The following is a 14,226-nucleotide window of genomic DNA, read 5'->3' on the forward strand; positions in this document are numbered from 1 at the left end:
CCAGGGCTTAGATCTGCAGCGTCGCAGCCTCATTATCCATGATGACACATACTGATCGTGCTACTCGAGAAATTTGTTTTTGAATATGTTGCACAATGTATACACATTCTCGGTTTCCGCTAAAGTTTTGAAGACATCGTAATATGCATCTGAAGAAAGTGCTATATCATTTGTGCGGGCTTTTTGATAGCTCTAAATGTGCCACCGAGCACAATTAGCAATTTTTGCGTACTGCAAACTTATTGCGCAGAGAACATCGTGGTCACTAATGCCTGGGAGTCCTCGCAGCCATGGGAGCGTTCGTTAACATCAGATCCAAAATATTAGTTCCACACGTGGGCTGATGGACCAACTGTATCAGAGCATAAGATCAGCAAATTTCCATGAGTGCGTTGGTTGACGCACTTTGTACTCTTGAAGAAGGCCCTTGATCCCTCCAATTGACTTCAGGAAGGTTAAAGTTGCCTCCTATTACCATGTAGTTCGTTTTTACACTTTCAGTTGCATCATTCAGCTGCTCATGCGAAACATTTGCTGGACCACTCGGTGCGCGGTAAAAGGAACACAAAGGAACAGTTTTGCCATTCTCAAGTCTAATGAAAGCCCAGACGGCCTCGCTTTGGCTAGCCTCTATTTCAAGCGTTCTAGAGTTAATCACCTCGTCGATTAGTATGAAGACATCTCCTCCACGACAGTTTCGGTCCTTCCGGTAGTAAGCATAATTTTCGGAGAAAATTTCTGCATTGCTAACAGTTTCATAAAGCCAGGATTCGGATCCGAGCACCACAGAGGGCAGAGTTAAGTCAAGGAGGGTAGCGAGGTCATCTATTTTATTCTTAATTCTCCTACCGTTTACAATCCAGACCGAAAGAAGACATGGAACCGTCCACGTTCGCCAGTGAGCATGAACAACCTGGTCAAGCGGTTCATCAAATATATACTTGACATCGTTTAAGCGCAGGGTATCATATTTTAAAGGCATTTCGTCATTTTCTTTTTCAGTCGATCTCTTTACTATATTCCAACAACCACTTCCTTTTCATTCAAACAGACGCAAAAAATCTTCCGATATGCTTTTCTTAGGTCTTTTAGGTTCCTTCGCGTAGTTCGTCCACATGACGGCGCCAATAAGTGGCCAGTCGTGCAAAATGTGAAATACTTAACTCAACCAGAAAAACACGCTGCCCCTTCAGCGCGGAGTTCCTCGACGCAGTGCGTAAATCAGTTTTATTTATTTGCAGATTTTACCTTATCTGAACTCTTCAGGTCGTACCTTCTGTCTACCGTTGTACACCTTGATACTTGCTCTTTCACCTTCAGTCTTTTTTTCTACAATTTACCTACGCATCTCTCCTCGCCACTCGGATTTCTCAACGCATCTCCAATTGAGTTCAACAGCGAAAAGTAGGAGGTAGGAAGGAAGGAAGAATACTGAACGTTTTCCTGGTGTTGCAGTTGCATTGCCACATTTCCCTTCTTTTTCATCTGCGTTTGCGTTACAATCACACCTATTGTTCTAGCACCACACGACCTCAGAATGTTGATTAGAAAGATTCGTGAATCCAGGCCATCTTTCACCGATGGGAACAACTCCAAAATCTGGTGCGTGCCGTACCAGCATAGATAGAAAGGGTAGATTGAGACCTGACAAAAACGAAGTGGGCTTTCCCGCTTCGCACTTGTATTGCATCCTGGGCACTTGTATTGCATCTTGGGTTGTTACGAGTGAGATAAAGAAGAAGTGCTGGGGAGCATTGTGCACAGTCGCTTGGCATTTATGTGTACACCGCCAGACTACTTAAAGAACGATAGCAGTTCGCGTCGTTTTACCATCCATGGATCAGCAGGGACTCTCCAGCAAGCCTCGGTTTCCCTCCATCGATCCGAAGCTGCCCTTCGCCCTCATACTCAAGGAAAGCTGCCATGAACGCGCACTCACGACGCCCTCAAGCTTAGTGTCTGGCTACTCCGACATCCAGACATCAGAGATGGACCCAAGGACTACCCTGTCATTCCGAGCCGTTCCCGACATCGAGAGAGTAAGCAAGACAGTCTGCAACCTGGTTGACGTACCCGTCATGGGCTCATGCACGAGGCTTGTCGCGGTTTTGCTTATTGCAGTCGCCGCATTTCTCGGGACTACTGCTGTGCTGGCCATGCTGGACGCGCCGTTCCTATCTCAACACGTGGCTCAAGACGAACCGGTCATCGGCCAGACGACCGCCATGGAAGGCAGACCATACTCATCATCGATGGTCGATCGTGACACTGAATTGAGAGGCCTTGACAGCTACTCTGGCGGTAATACCTGGGAAAGGGAACGTGTGCCACAGATTACCTTTGACGAAGACGACGCAACGAAGTTGCCCCAGGACATCCTAAGCACAAAACTTAAGGTTGACCTGCCGTCAGCAGTGAATGCTGACAAAGAGCATACATATTCAGTTTCTCTGTTTGTGAAAAAAATGCCCCTCGAAGACATTACGAACTCTACTAATACCTAGGCGCTTAAGTATGCTCTGTGTACGTTATTGTGCTTATTTACAGTAATGTACACCTGTTTAAATAAAGAACGTACTTTATCTAAGCCCAACTTCTTTTGGTGAAGAGTTCTCATGCTTGGAGTCTATACTATACAGACATCACGCTGCCCCTCTTTTTAAACACTGAAAGGTCTCAAAACATTCATCGCGTAGCAGCAAGTTCACTGCGCGTGGACAGACACTGTTGGAAATATCATGTTTAATTGCACTAATTCAAGTACTATCTACCCCTTCGCCAAAAAGACCTAAACAGAGAGCAGCCGATATCCTGGGAACAACTGCAGAACATATGTACCCAAACATAGGCCTGTTTAACAAAATTCACCTCACAGTCTGCGAAAGTATATGCCCGCTCTGCGGAGAGCACCCATCACTACACCACGGTACATGCGCCCGTGAAAAAAAAAGCAGCGTTAACGCTAATACACAACACAGCAAGACCCGAGGAGTGGGAAGCGGCGCTGGCAAGCACAACTTTTGAAAAGCAGCTCAAATTGATCGCCAGGGCTAGCAAGACAAACCAAGCAGCTGGGGCCTTGGACTGAGAGCCAGACCCCCTCTGGAAGATTTCCTTTTACCTCGAAAACGCTTTTTATCATCATCGTCGTCGTCATCATCATCATCAGCAGCAGCAGCCTGACTGCGTCCACTGCAGGGAAAAGGCCTCTCCCATGTCTCTCCAATTAACCCTGTCCTTAGCTAGCTGCGCCCACCGTATGCCCGCAAACTGCTTAATCTCATCCGCTCACCTAACTTTCTGCCACATCATGCTACGCTTGCCTTCTCTTGGAATCCACTCCATTCCCCTTAAGGACCAGCAATTATCTTGCCTTCACATTACATTCCCTGCCCAAGCCCATTTCTTCCTCTTAATTTCGACTAGGGTATAATTAACCCGCGCTTGTTCCCTCGCCCCCTCCGCCCGCTTCCGGTCTCTTAATGCTACACCTATCATTTTTCTTTCCACAGCTCGCTGCGTTGCCCTTAACTTAAGCTGAACCCATTTTGTTAGCCTCCACGTTTCTTTCCCATAGGTGAGTAACGGTAAGATACAAGTGTTGTATACTTTTCTCTTGAGGGATATCGGTAAATTGCTATTCATGAGCTAAGAGAACCTGCCATATGCTCTCCACCTCATTCATTCATTCATTCATTCATTCATTCATTCATTCATTCATTCATTCATTCATTCATTCATTCATTCATCCATTCATTCAAATCAAGATTGAAGCGAAACAATTTCTGCTAAAGTATGTCATCTCTCCAAAGCAATGCTAAGCTTTCGGACATTGTTCAGAATCAAAGACAAAACTTGATTTCATGTTCAGGAGGTTATAAGGGCATGCATTCATGTGCATAAATATTAGGGATGCTGTAGGAAGGTCCCTGTAAGGACGTTCATCTAGAATATTGGTGAGACATCAGGAGGTGACGTTGCTGTTTGAGTCGGTAGAGTTTCATTAGCGCTCTGCGTCCAAGTATCATTGCGGGAATGAAGATTGCAAAGTCAGCTCGCGTATTCCTTGTTTGCCGCCGTGAGCCGCTGTCCGCGTTCCCGCAGCAGGCGCATAGCCGCTCTGAGGCACGACAGGCGAGCGCCCGGCATCGTCTGGTAAGAACAGCTAGTCGAGTGTCACCGTGACTGCAGAGGGGACGCCGATGTTGAGGCACGTACCCAGGATGAGCCGAAAGCAGGCTTGGTTCATCGACTTCACTTCATGTCCCGGCCAGGTCGGCAGGCAACAGTGTGACGGTTGCCGTGTTCGAAGTTATAGATACGGGAGGTTGATTTAACTGCGGCCCGGATTGCAACCCCCTAGCTCGAAAGTCAGTGGGGGGTCGTTTGGCATTAATGGTGCTGAAGTTGGCCTAAGTTTTTTTCATCCAGTGAGCAATGGTACCTTCTCTTCTCATGTTCATGGAGAGCCGTGATCGGGAAACTGCTGTTGTTGGCCTTACAAAAGATGGCACATACCTAATACACTGGGGACTCGGCCAAGAATAGTGAGGAATAGTTCGCTATTCACCTGCACAATTACGTGGCCTCAAGAAAAACTAAAATTTCAATAAACAAACAAATCAATAAAGGCGGATGAAACACACGTTGGAGGCCAACGCCAGTGCCATGAGTTCTAATTAAAGTAGGGCATATGGACTGAAAAGGAGAGAGTCTGAATAGCAAAAAAAAAAAGATAAATTGGATAATACAAAGAAAAGAAAGAATTGTCAGGTTAAGCAGGATAGTCGATGAGATTCGAGCAAGAAATGTTCAACAGCGGAACAAACAGATCTCTGGGTGAATATAAGTGTGGCGGCGCCAAATAATAGCTGGGGTGGGCTGCTCAGTCTATGGCTAACATGCTGCAAGGTCTCCTCCAGCAACCTTCTCTCAGAGGTGAAGCGGCGACAATCGAGCCAAAAATGATCCATAGAATCTGGTTCTCGGCAAAGTTCACAGAAAGCAGATAGCGCCAAACCAGACTTGTGCAGATAAAAATTTAAAGGAGGGATACGGCAGCGTAGCCTCTTCAGAGAGACTTCAGCTGCCGAGTTCGACAAAATTTCCTGTTCCAGGAATATCTCAGACATCGGTAATCAGTTGATGTTAAAAGTGCTCCGTTTTGCGTGCTTAATAACGCACGTCGCCGAAACCTAGCTGCTGTGATATACGCTGTAGCCAGGAGAGTGGGCAATATGGGGCCGTTTAGGGACGCCTTTACGAGGTTATCAGCAGCCTCATTTACTCTTACACTGCTTGGTTTGGTTTATGGGGATTTAACGTCCCAAAGCGACACAGGCTATGAGGGACGCCGTAGTCAAGAACTCCGGAAATATCTACCACCTAGGCTGCTTTAACGTGCACTGACATCGCACAGTACACCGGCCTCTGGAATTTTTCCTCCACTGAAATCCAGCCGCCGCGGCAGGGATCTAACGCGCGTCTTTCGGGTCAGCAGCCGAGCGCTCTAACCACTGAGCCACCGTGGCGGGTTAATCTTGCACTGCTGTGAACGGGTACCCATACTAAATCTACAAGGCGGAAATTTAAAGAAGCAGGGGTAAGAACGTGCTTAAAATCGGAGAGTCAGCAGACGAAGTGAGGGACGAACACAAAGATAAAGAATCGGTAATGACTGCCACTGCCCAGCAGGCAGACTCCGTTGCGTGCGCAGTCTTTTCCATGCACCAGGAAAGCCATCTCTAATCAGCATAATGCCAAAGTCGAGTGTTTATCTAACCACAGGAGGCCGTACCTCTTCTATAGGACATTGCTATTTCTGTACTTTCGTGTGGAGGGAGATAGTGAGAGATGATATTTAGGATGCACGATAGAACGAGCTGTTACTGTAATCAGATAGTGAAGGCGCAAGGCTAGAAAATCACGGATGTCTCGAGGCACCCGTATAAAGCCGGCGTCAAGAAGTTTGCGGGCTTATCGTGGCCGCAACTGGCAGAGGACAGGGTTAATTGAAAGATTTGGGAGAGACCTTTGCCCTCTATTGTGGGTGTAGTCCGGCTGATGGTAATGATAGTGATGATGACGACGATGTTTTGTTGTCCATTATTCCGTGTATAGGCCCCATGCCTGTGGTCAGGGGCTGATAAGGCGTGGCGCCTATCGCTGGACAGCAGTTTGAATCTCTTTTTTTCTACACTTGGGGTGGAGTAGTCTGTCGCTTAGCCCCCTCCAGACATACTGAGTGTGGAACATGTACTTAAGGGCGAAATTTGGTCAGACATGGTTCTTGTAAACGAGAGCAACGGCTCGAAGCCAGGCAAGGAAGGGACAAAACACAGCGCTATAAAGTGTCTACACGGAAGTGTTTTTTTCTTTTTGCGAGGGTTCAACGTCCCAAAGCGACTCAGGCTATGAGGGACGCCGTAGTGGAGGGCTCCGAAAATTTCGACCACCTGGGTTTCTTTAACGTGCAGTGACAACGCACTGTGCACGGGCCTCTATTAATTTCGCCTCCATAGAAATTCGATCGCCGCGGCCGAGATCAAACCTGAGTCTTTCTGTACACGGAAGTGTGAATACAGAGTGCGCAGCGGTGAGCAAGTTGGGTGTGTCTAATTATGAGGGTGTCTATTCTCCCGGCAATTTGACTGATTACTTAAGGCGCTCGAAAACGATTTTCAGCGCTTTTTACGGCGTCTAATCTCCTGGCTGCCACAAAATTCGGCGCACATTAGGAAGGCCGGAGCGGCGCGGAAGCAATCTCGCCAGCGAGCGCCGTAGAGAGTTCAAGAACAGCAGAGAAAGAAACCCCGAAGAGCGCCTTACCTTGTGTGAGTTGCTGCCCTCGCCATTTCGCTCGCCGGTGCGGCGCCAAAGGAAGTACGTGCGCGCGCGCCGTCGAACTATCAAGAGGTTTGGAGTAATGAGACGGAAATTCTACAGTTAATACTGTGAACATGTGCGCGCCTGCCTTGGCGGGAAGAACGAACAGACGCGGCGCGCGCCTATTATGAAGAGCGCTGACCGCTGACTGTCAGCCCGAACCGCTGTTCAAGCTTCCGAGAAGCGCGCCTGCTCGACTCCCGGGTCGACACCACTCGCCCAGCCATAGACGAGCGAGGCAGCGTGCGGCAGTCTGCGGGCCGGCTCCGTCGTGATCCTCTGGTCGTCGGACTGTCGCAGTGCCCGGTGAACAAATTGTGTTTTGTTAGTTTCTTTCTCTCCTGAATCAGTGCACTACAGGTGCCAAACTTTTTGTTGTATTGTAGTCTCTCTCGAGTGTTACTTTACAAGAGTTGCATTGTATCTGCAATCACTTTGTATGTGCTCGTACGAGTGACTGTGAAATCCTCTGTATCGTCTCTTTGCTGTATAAACTTTGTTTTGTTTGTGAACCTATGGCTCCGACCCATTCTCTGGCTTGGGACCGGCGAAAGCTGGGCACCAAACGGCCATCCACCTTGTCACTTCATAGCTGGTTTCTGGCTGAGCTTGCCACGCTGAATCGAGGGCACCTGCTTTGAGACCGAGACCGCTACCCCCACACGCTCTAAGGGTGTCTGGGAGCGCACGCATAAGTGCGCGAAAAGGCGGCACTGGCACAGTTCATTTCCGCAGCTCCTGGGAAAATTAATTACCAGCCTACACGGACCGTGCCAGAGATAGGCTACAGCATGAGCACAGTCCCTCTGTTATTTCTTGCGGCCCTTTTTGGCTGTCGTGAACTTGAGAATGCTAAACTTGGAAGATCGACGCGGCTCGACACAGACGGAAGAGGACGTAGGGAACAGTAGTTAAGGCCTAGTACGTGCCAGTCAAAAATGACGACATTCAGGTAAAATAGCTGGCTGCGAGAGTCAGAAACGGCAACCGAAATTAGGGTGAGGGCAAGAAATGGTCATAGAATTTTACAAATTAAGGCTGGGACGAGAGAGGGTCAAGGATTCAACTGTGAGGGGGAGGAAGGAAAGGCAGAAATGGGGCAAGGCATTTGCAAACATCAGGACCCAACCTAGTGAATCGGGCAACACTGCTTTTCGATTGCCCTTTTAAAAACAAAAACACGGTGGTGGCTAATTTTACCGCAGTTGATATTTCAAATTAAAGTTCTGAAGACGTGCTAATAATCTATTATAAGATATGTCACACAGAAAGTGGCTTGGCCAACTTTAAGAAAGAACATTGGTTTAAATATCGTTAAAAGGCGCCGTCAGAGACAGCACCTCGTTATACTGGGGACATTAAAAGGCCTCACCATCAGTCGTTATTAAGTCGAAATCTTGTTCTGTCACCGCTTCTTCCGAGGAAGGAAACGATGAGTCATCACCGTCCACCTCACTCGTTGGCGCAGTTGGCTCACCGTCCGCGTACGTAAAAGGCAGGTCACTGCTAGGCGGAACACTGTCCATTTCGCTGGTTGTGAGCCGAGCAGACTTGGTGGGCGTTGGTCTCGAAGCCGGCTCGCTTCGAAAGTCTTCGTAAGAAGGCGGCGCCGTACCGTTGCCTCTGTGCGAGCCGTTGTTCCGTCGGGCAACAGCGGTGGCTTTGCCCCCGGACACGAAGGGCCAGTCCAGGCTGACCAGGAGCCACAGCGTGGAGCACAGGATAGCGAAGGCAGCCAGCGCCAGGATGGACACGCGCAGCCAGGGCGGACGTGGTCTCTCGGTGAAGTAGAGCCTGAGGCTGAGCAGCCGGTTCCGGAAGGAGTCCCCTGTTACGATCCCACCCGACTCGAGCCCCGGCAGGCGGACGTCGACCAGCGACTCGTGACGGCGACGCCACACGAGGTCGCTTTTCGCTTTCTTGGCTCTACAGTCCGAGGTGGGACGGGACAGGAGCCTCGAGGCAGACATCGCAACTCTTCTCCGTCTTCTTCTTCGTCCTGTGCACCGCCACGTGCCCACCTAACGATGGAGACGCTGGTGATGAGGATGACGTTTCTCATATAACAGTACACCGTAAACGACCCTGTGAGTAGAATCTCATGTCGGCACCACTATCAAAGAATTGTAGTCTAGGGGAATTGCCGCACAGGGATAATGCCTTCCTAAGCCCGTAGCGTCCGCGAACCGTTCGATCACTTCGCTTTAGCACAGTCATCCGGCACTTCTAGTGGCCATGAAATTCACGCTAAAATTTGGTTTAGAGAATATAGTGGCTGCTAGGGGCGCCACCGCGCGGGTCGGGGAGCTGCGGGCTGTAGATCGCGACCGTGGAAAAACTTGCACGCTCGCGCCATAATATTTTTACGTGGACCAAGGCGAGGACAGCGAAAGAACGCCCCGGGCACAGCGCACAGGCCTAAAGCACAGGGCCCTCACAGAACACAGAACACTCAAGCCCCGGAACACGCGCACCACCGCGACAAATCTTACAAATCGTCTTCACTCACAATATCCGTTGCAATATTTGTCCTTTTAATATTCTATGAAAAATTTAAGCGGAGATCCTGTCTCTTTTACAGTCGCGCTATTATAGCCAGCTTGACGCATACCTGTATTGAGAAAGAGCGCGGTCGGCGGTGACATAGATGGCTCCTTACCCATGATCGTGGGCATGCTGCGTGGAGCGTGCATAAATCAAGTGTCGAGCTTTATGCGACATTTGAAACAAGGTGACACAATGAGACGTGGGGATATATTTAGTAGCAGTAACCTTTTGCTTGTCTCCTCTGTGAATTCTGAAGTGGCTTACCCCCGTTTTCCTGCTAGCTCTGCCCGCACATTTCAATCGCTGAAGTCCACGCCATACGCATAAGCGTTTTATCAGCAATTTTCTTGTATGCATCTCATCGCTTAAATCTGCCACTTTAATTTTAGTATCCCTGTTTCCGCATCCACTCTTTCAAGCAAATAGAAAATAAATATTCCCAGTGGTTCGCAATTTGACTAAACACATTTGTTTGTCGATTGTGCTTCGCGCAAGCACCGACTTCTTCCTCCTAGCATCAAAAGGCGCTCATTGATGTCCTTTTTCTCAGTGGTGTTACCCGTTACGATTCTTACTAGAAGAACGAAGCAGAGACGCAAATTTACGCCAAAGCCGATCACAACGAACTGCGCGTTTACTTCTTCCGTCAAAACCAAAGGTACTCTCCAGGCTGTTCACTGACGCACATCCACAAACTTCCGCCTGTAGAGGGCGCTAGGAAGCTGCTAGCAATCCTCACCCTTAACTGCAAGGTTGCCGGTGTTCCATCCTGGGGAGTAAATGGTCAACGGGTCGTCTTATATTTTCACTCCGACGCAGCGTAACGGGCGTTCCCGGCACATGCGTTGGAGCTGGAGAGCTTGATTCACTGTGAGCCAGTCTGCAGCTGGTTGCTCTTCACGGTGAGGAGATGGCTCGTGAGCTGCCGGTATATGTGGTGGCATTGTGGACGGCTCTTCGCTTGCAGGCTCTTGTGGAATCTGCTTCATGGCGGCTGCTCGTTTATGGTCCCTATGTTTGTGCCGTGTAGACTTATCCTACACAGTAACCTCCGCCGAAGAGGCACTATCCGATCCATCAAAAGTGGAAGAAACCCACTGTGGACTTGCTCTGAAGTCTGCGGCGTACACAGGTGCTCCTGGCTCCAGCTCTGGTGTAGGGCTGCGCCCTTGGTCAGCTTCTGCTTGAGTCTTGAACTGTGGCGACTTAATCTTAATTCGCACGGTGCACGCCCGGTTGCCTAATAGGGTGTCGTCTGATATTAGAATAGCAGTCTTTTTCCAACTGTGTTTTGAAGTCTCGCGGTGCACTTTTCTTGAGTTGGTCATTGATAGTTGGCAGCACTCTTTCTGCGGCCCCGTTAGAGGCGGTATGGTAGGGCGCAATTGACATGCGACGGACCCCGTTCCGCTGCAGGAATTCAGCATTCTGGCTAGTAGCGAAGGTTGGTCTATTGTCAGACACGATGATGTCAGGTAAGCCGTGCTGTGAAAATACAGTCCTGAACACAGGAATGGTAGCCTTACCTGATGTTGACGAAACGGAATGAACTTCGACCCACTTAGAAAACGCATCCACCGTGACTAAGAGATTGTGACCGTTCAACGGCCCTGCGAAGTCTACGTCAATCTGAGACCATGGCTTTTCTGGAAATGGCCACGGCATAACAGGTGTGGTTTCTTTGATAATTAAGCTTGATAAACAGCACAGCTTCTGACTTGATTCGCGATAGCTTTATCGATGTCCGCCCACCATGCATGGCACCTGGCAGACATCTTCATTTTTTCCACTCCCGGATGCCTAGCTGCATGCAATATCTGGAGTACTTGCAGTTGCAATACCTAGGATATAATCACTTCAGCTCCCCACAATACACACTTTTCATGCAGGCTCAGTTCATTGAACCGAGAGGTAAAAGGAGTCCACTCGCCACCCGCTGGAAGAGGTTTCCCAGAGATTACTGCATGGGAGACCTGTGCAAGCACAGGGCCTCTCCTGGTCTTTCGAGCAATGGCTGTTGGCGACAACAAATATGGATACGCTCGTTTCAGCATGAAGATGTCAGCTGGAGTGTACTTAGGTACAGTTTCACAGCTGACTGGAAGCGACAATCCGCTGAGGCTACCTACATGATCCAATATACTTTCTGGCCTATGTATAAGCATGAACTGATAATTTTAAAGAGTCAAGGCCTACCTGATGACTCGAGGTGATGCTTCTCTGGGCACTGCACGGTTAGAAGCGAACAAACCTAGCAGGGGTTTGTGGTCGGTAACAGCTGTATATGGTCCTCCCCACAGGTACTGGTGGAATTTTAAATCAAGACTAACAATTATTTGTCAATTTGGCAGTTGTTTTTCTCAGCAGGAAGCAAAAGTCTTGATGCAGATGCTACAGGTCTCTCATTTTCGTCGCTTTAGACGTTCGTGTGCTAGTACTGCCCCTAGTCCATGTGGCGACGCATCACAGCTGAGAACAAGTTCTTTCCTTGAATCGTATTGCACCTGTATGGGAGCAGCACTTAGTTATTCTTGCTTTCATTGAAAGATATTTCTTGGTCCTTCCCTCAAACCCACGTCCTACCATCCAAAAGTAACTGGTGAAGTTGATATGGCTTTGACGAGATGCTGGGCATTTTCTAGAGCTGGAGCATTGAGGATTGCCTCCACGTTCGTCGGGTTAGATGCAAGCCCCTGTTAACTAATGGCATGACCAAGGGAATCCATTTCATTTGCAAAGAACTGACCTTTCGCACGCTTCACCTTGAGACCTCGCTCTGTAGCTTCTGAAGAACTCCACTGAGATTCTTGATGTGATCCGCTCCAGCGACGCCTGTGACAATGATGTCGTCAAAGTACACGGCTACTCTGGGGTGGCCTTGAAAGAGATTCCCTATTCACGCAGAAATATGGCAGGCGCAGAAACTCTTAACGGTAGTCTTATATACCGGAAAAAGCTCGTATGTATTTTAATCGTTACAAATGTGTGGCTCTCCACATCGAGAGTAATTTGGTGATACGAATCTTGAAAATTCAACTTCCTAAACTTTTCTCCATCGTATAAAGTAGCTCACAACCCTTCAACAAGCGGAACTGGATAGGTCTCTAATAGGGCAACGGGATTCACGGTAAGTTAAAAGTCTCCAGAAATGCGCACCCGCCTGTCCTTCTTCAGGATTGACACAATTGGTGCTGCCCAGTCCGATGTCTTCACAACCTCAAGCAATCCCTCACGTTGCAACCTTTGAAGCTCTTTTGTGGTTCATCTCGCAGCGCGAACGAAAGTGTTCGGGGCCTGAAGAACTTAGGTACACCATCTGTCTGAACATGGATCATGGCAGTTATACCTGTAAAGATTCCCAGGCCTTCTTCAAAAATTGAAGAGTATTGTTAATGAGGCTTTTAACATCAGTCTCTTTCTTTACTAGTTAAGTTCCTTTGATGTTCATGCCCAATGCATGAAACCAATTGCGTCCGAAAGCGATGCCGTAGCCGCAGCTGTCGACCACGTTTCGATGGAGGCGAAACGCAGAAGGCACCCATGTGCTGTGCGATGTGTGCACGTTAAATATAATAATAATAATAATAATAATAATAATAATAATAATAATAATAATAATAATAATAATAATTGTTTTTTGGAGAAAGGAAATGGCGCAGTATCTGTCTCACATATCGTTGGACACCAGAATCCCGCCGTAAGGGAAGGGATAAGGGAGGGAGTGAAAGAGGAAAGGAAGAAGGTGCCGTAGTGGAGGGCTCCGGAATAATTTCGACCACCTATGGATCTTTAACGTGCACTGACATCGCACAGCACACGGGTGCCTTAGCGTTTTTCCTCCATAAAAACGCAGCCGCCGCGGTCGGGTTCGAACCCGGGAACTCCGGATCAGTTACGTTAAAGATCCCCAGGTGGTCGAAATTATTCTAGAGACCTCCACTACGACACCTCTTTCTTCCTTTATTCTTTAACTCCCTCCTTTATATCTTCCCTTACGGCGCGGTTCGGGTGTCCATTTGTGAGACAGATACTGCGCCATTTTCTTCCCTCAAGCTCAATGTAACTGAAACCCAAACAATAAACTCTATAATCAGACAAGCTACTAAGGCAGCACTCTGCCTGCCCAAAACCACCAACAACGAACGCCTGGCAGAGTTAGGCGTGCATAACACCATACAAGAATTAACGCGCATTTACAAGCACAATATCTGCGCATAGCCGGCACCCCTACCGGCAGGCATATTCTCTCTAAATTGCAAATTCGCATCCCCGCAAATCATAACTCCATAAAAGCTCTCCCCAAAGAAATTCGTCAAAGGCTACGCATTCGACCACCCCCTCGTAACATGCACCCCGGCCGAAACCTCGAGCGACGGGAAGCCAGGGCAGCGGCTCTTCATGAACGATACGGCGTTGAACAGGACGCCGTATGGGCAGATGCTGCATGCGACATGCACGGAGCCACAGATGTTGCGTACACTCCTCGTACCCCTCCAATTATAAAAGAATTACCCCAGGGAACTAACCGAGAGGAAGCAGAAGAAATAGCTATAGCGCTTGCGCATGGCAGCTACAGTGCTACCTATATATACTCAGTGATTCAAAAACTGCAATGCTAAAGCGTGCTAGAACCAGAGACCAAGCTGCAACATACCAAATACTGACCCAGAACCCCCCTCCCCCTGCAGCACTGAGCTCATCTGGGTGCCCGCGCACTCTGGACACCCTGGCAATGAGGCCGCAGATTCTTTAGCCCGATGGTCTAGAAACCGGGCACAGGCGGACCTCATGGAG

Source organism: Amblyomma americanum, chromosome 6 (assembly GCF_052857255.1).
Source record: "Amblyomma americanum isolate KBUSLIRL-KWMA chromosome 6, ASM5285725v1, whole genome shotgun sequence".
In the NCBI taxonomy this organism is placed as follows: domain Eukaryota; kingdom Metazoa; phylum Arthropoda; class Arachnida; order Ixodida; family Ixodidae; genus Amblyomma; species Amblyomma americanum.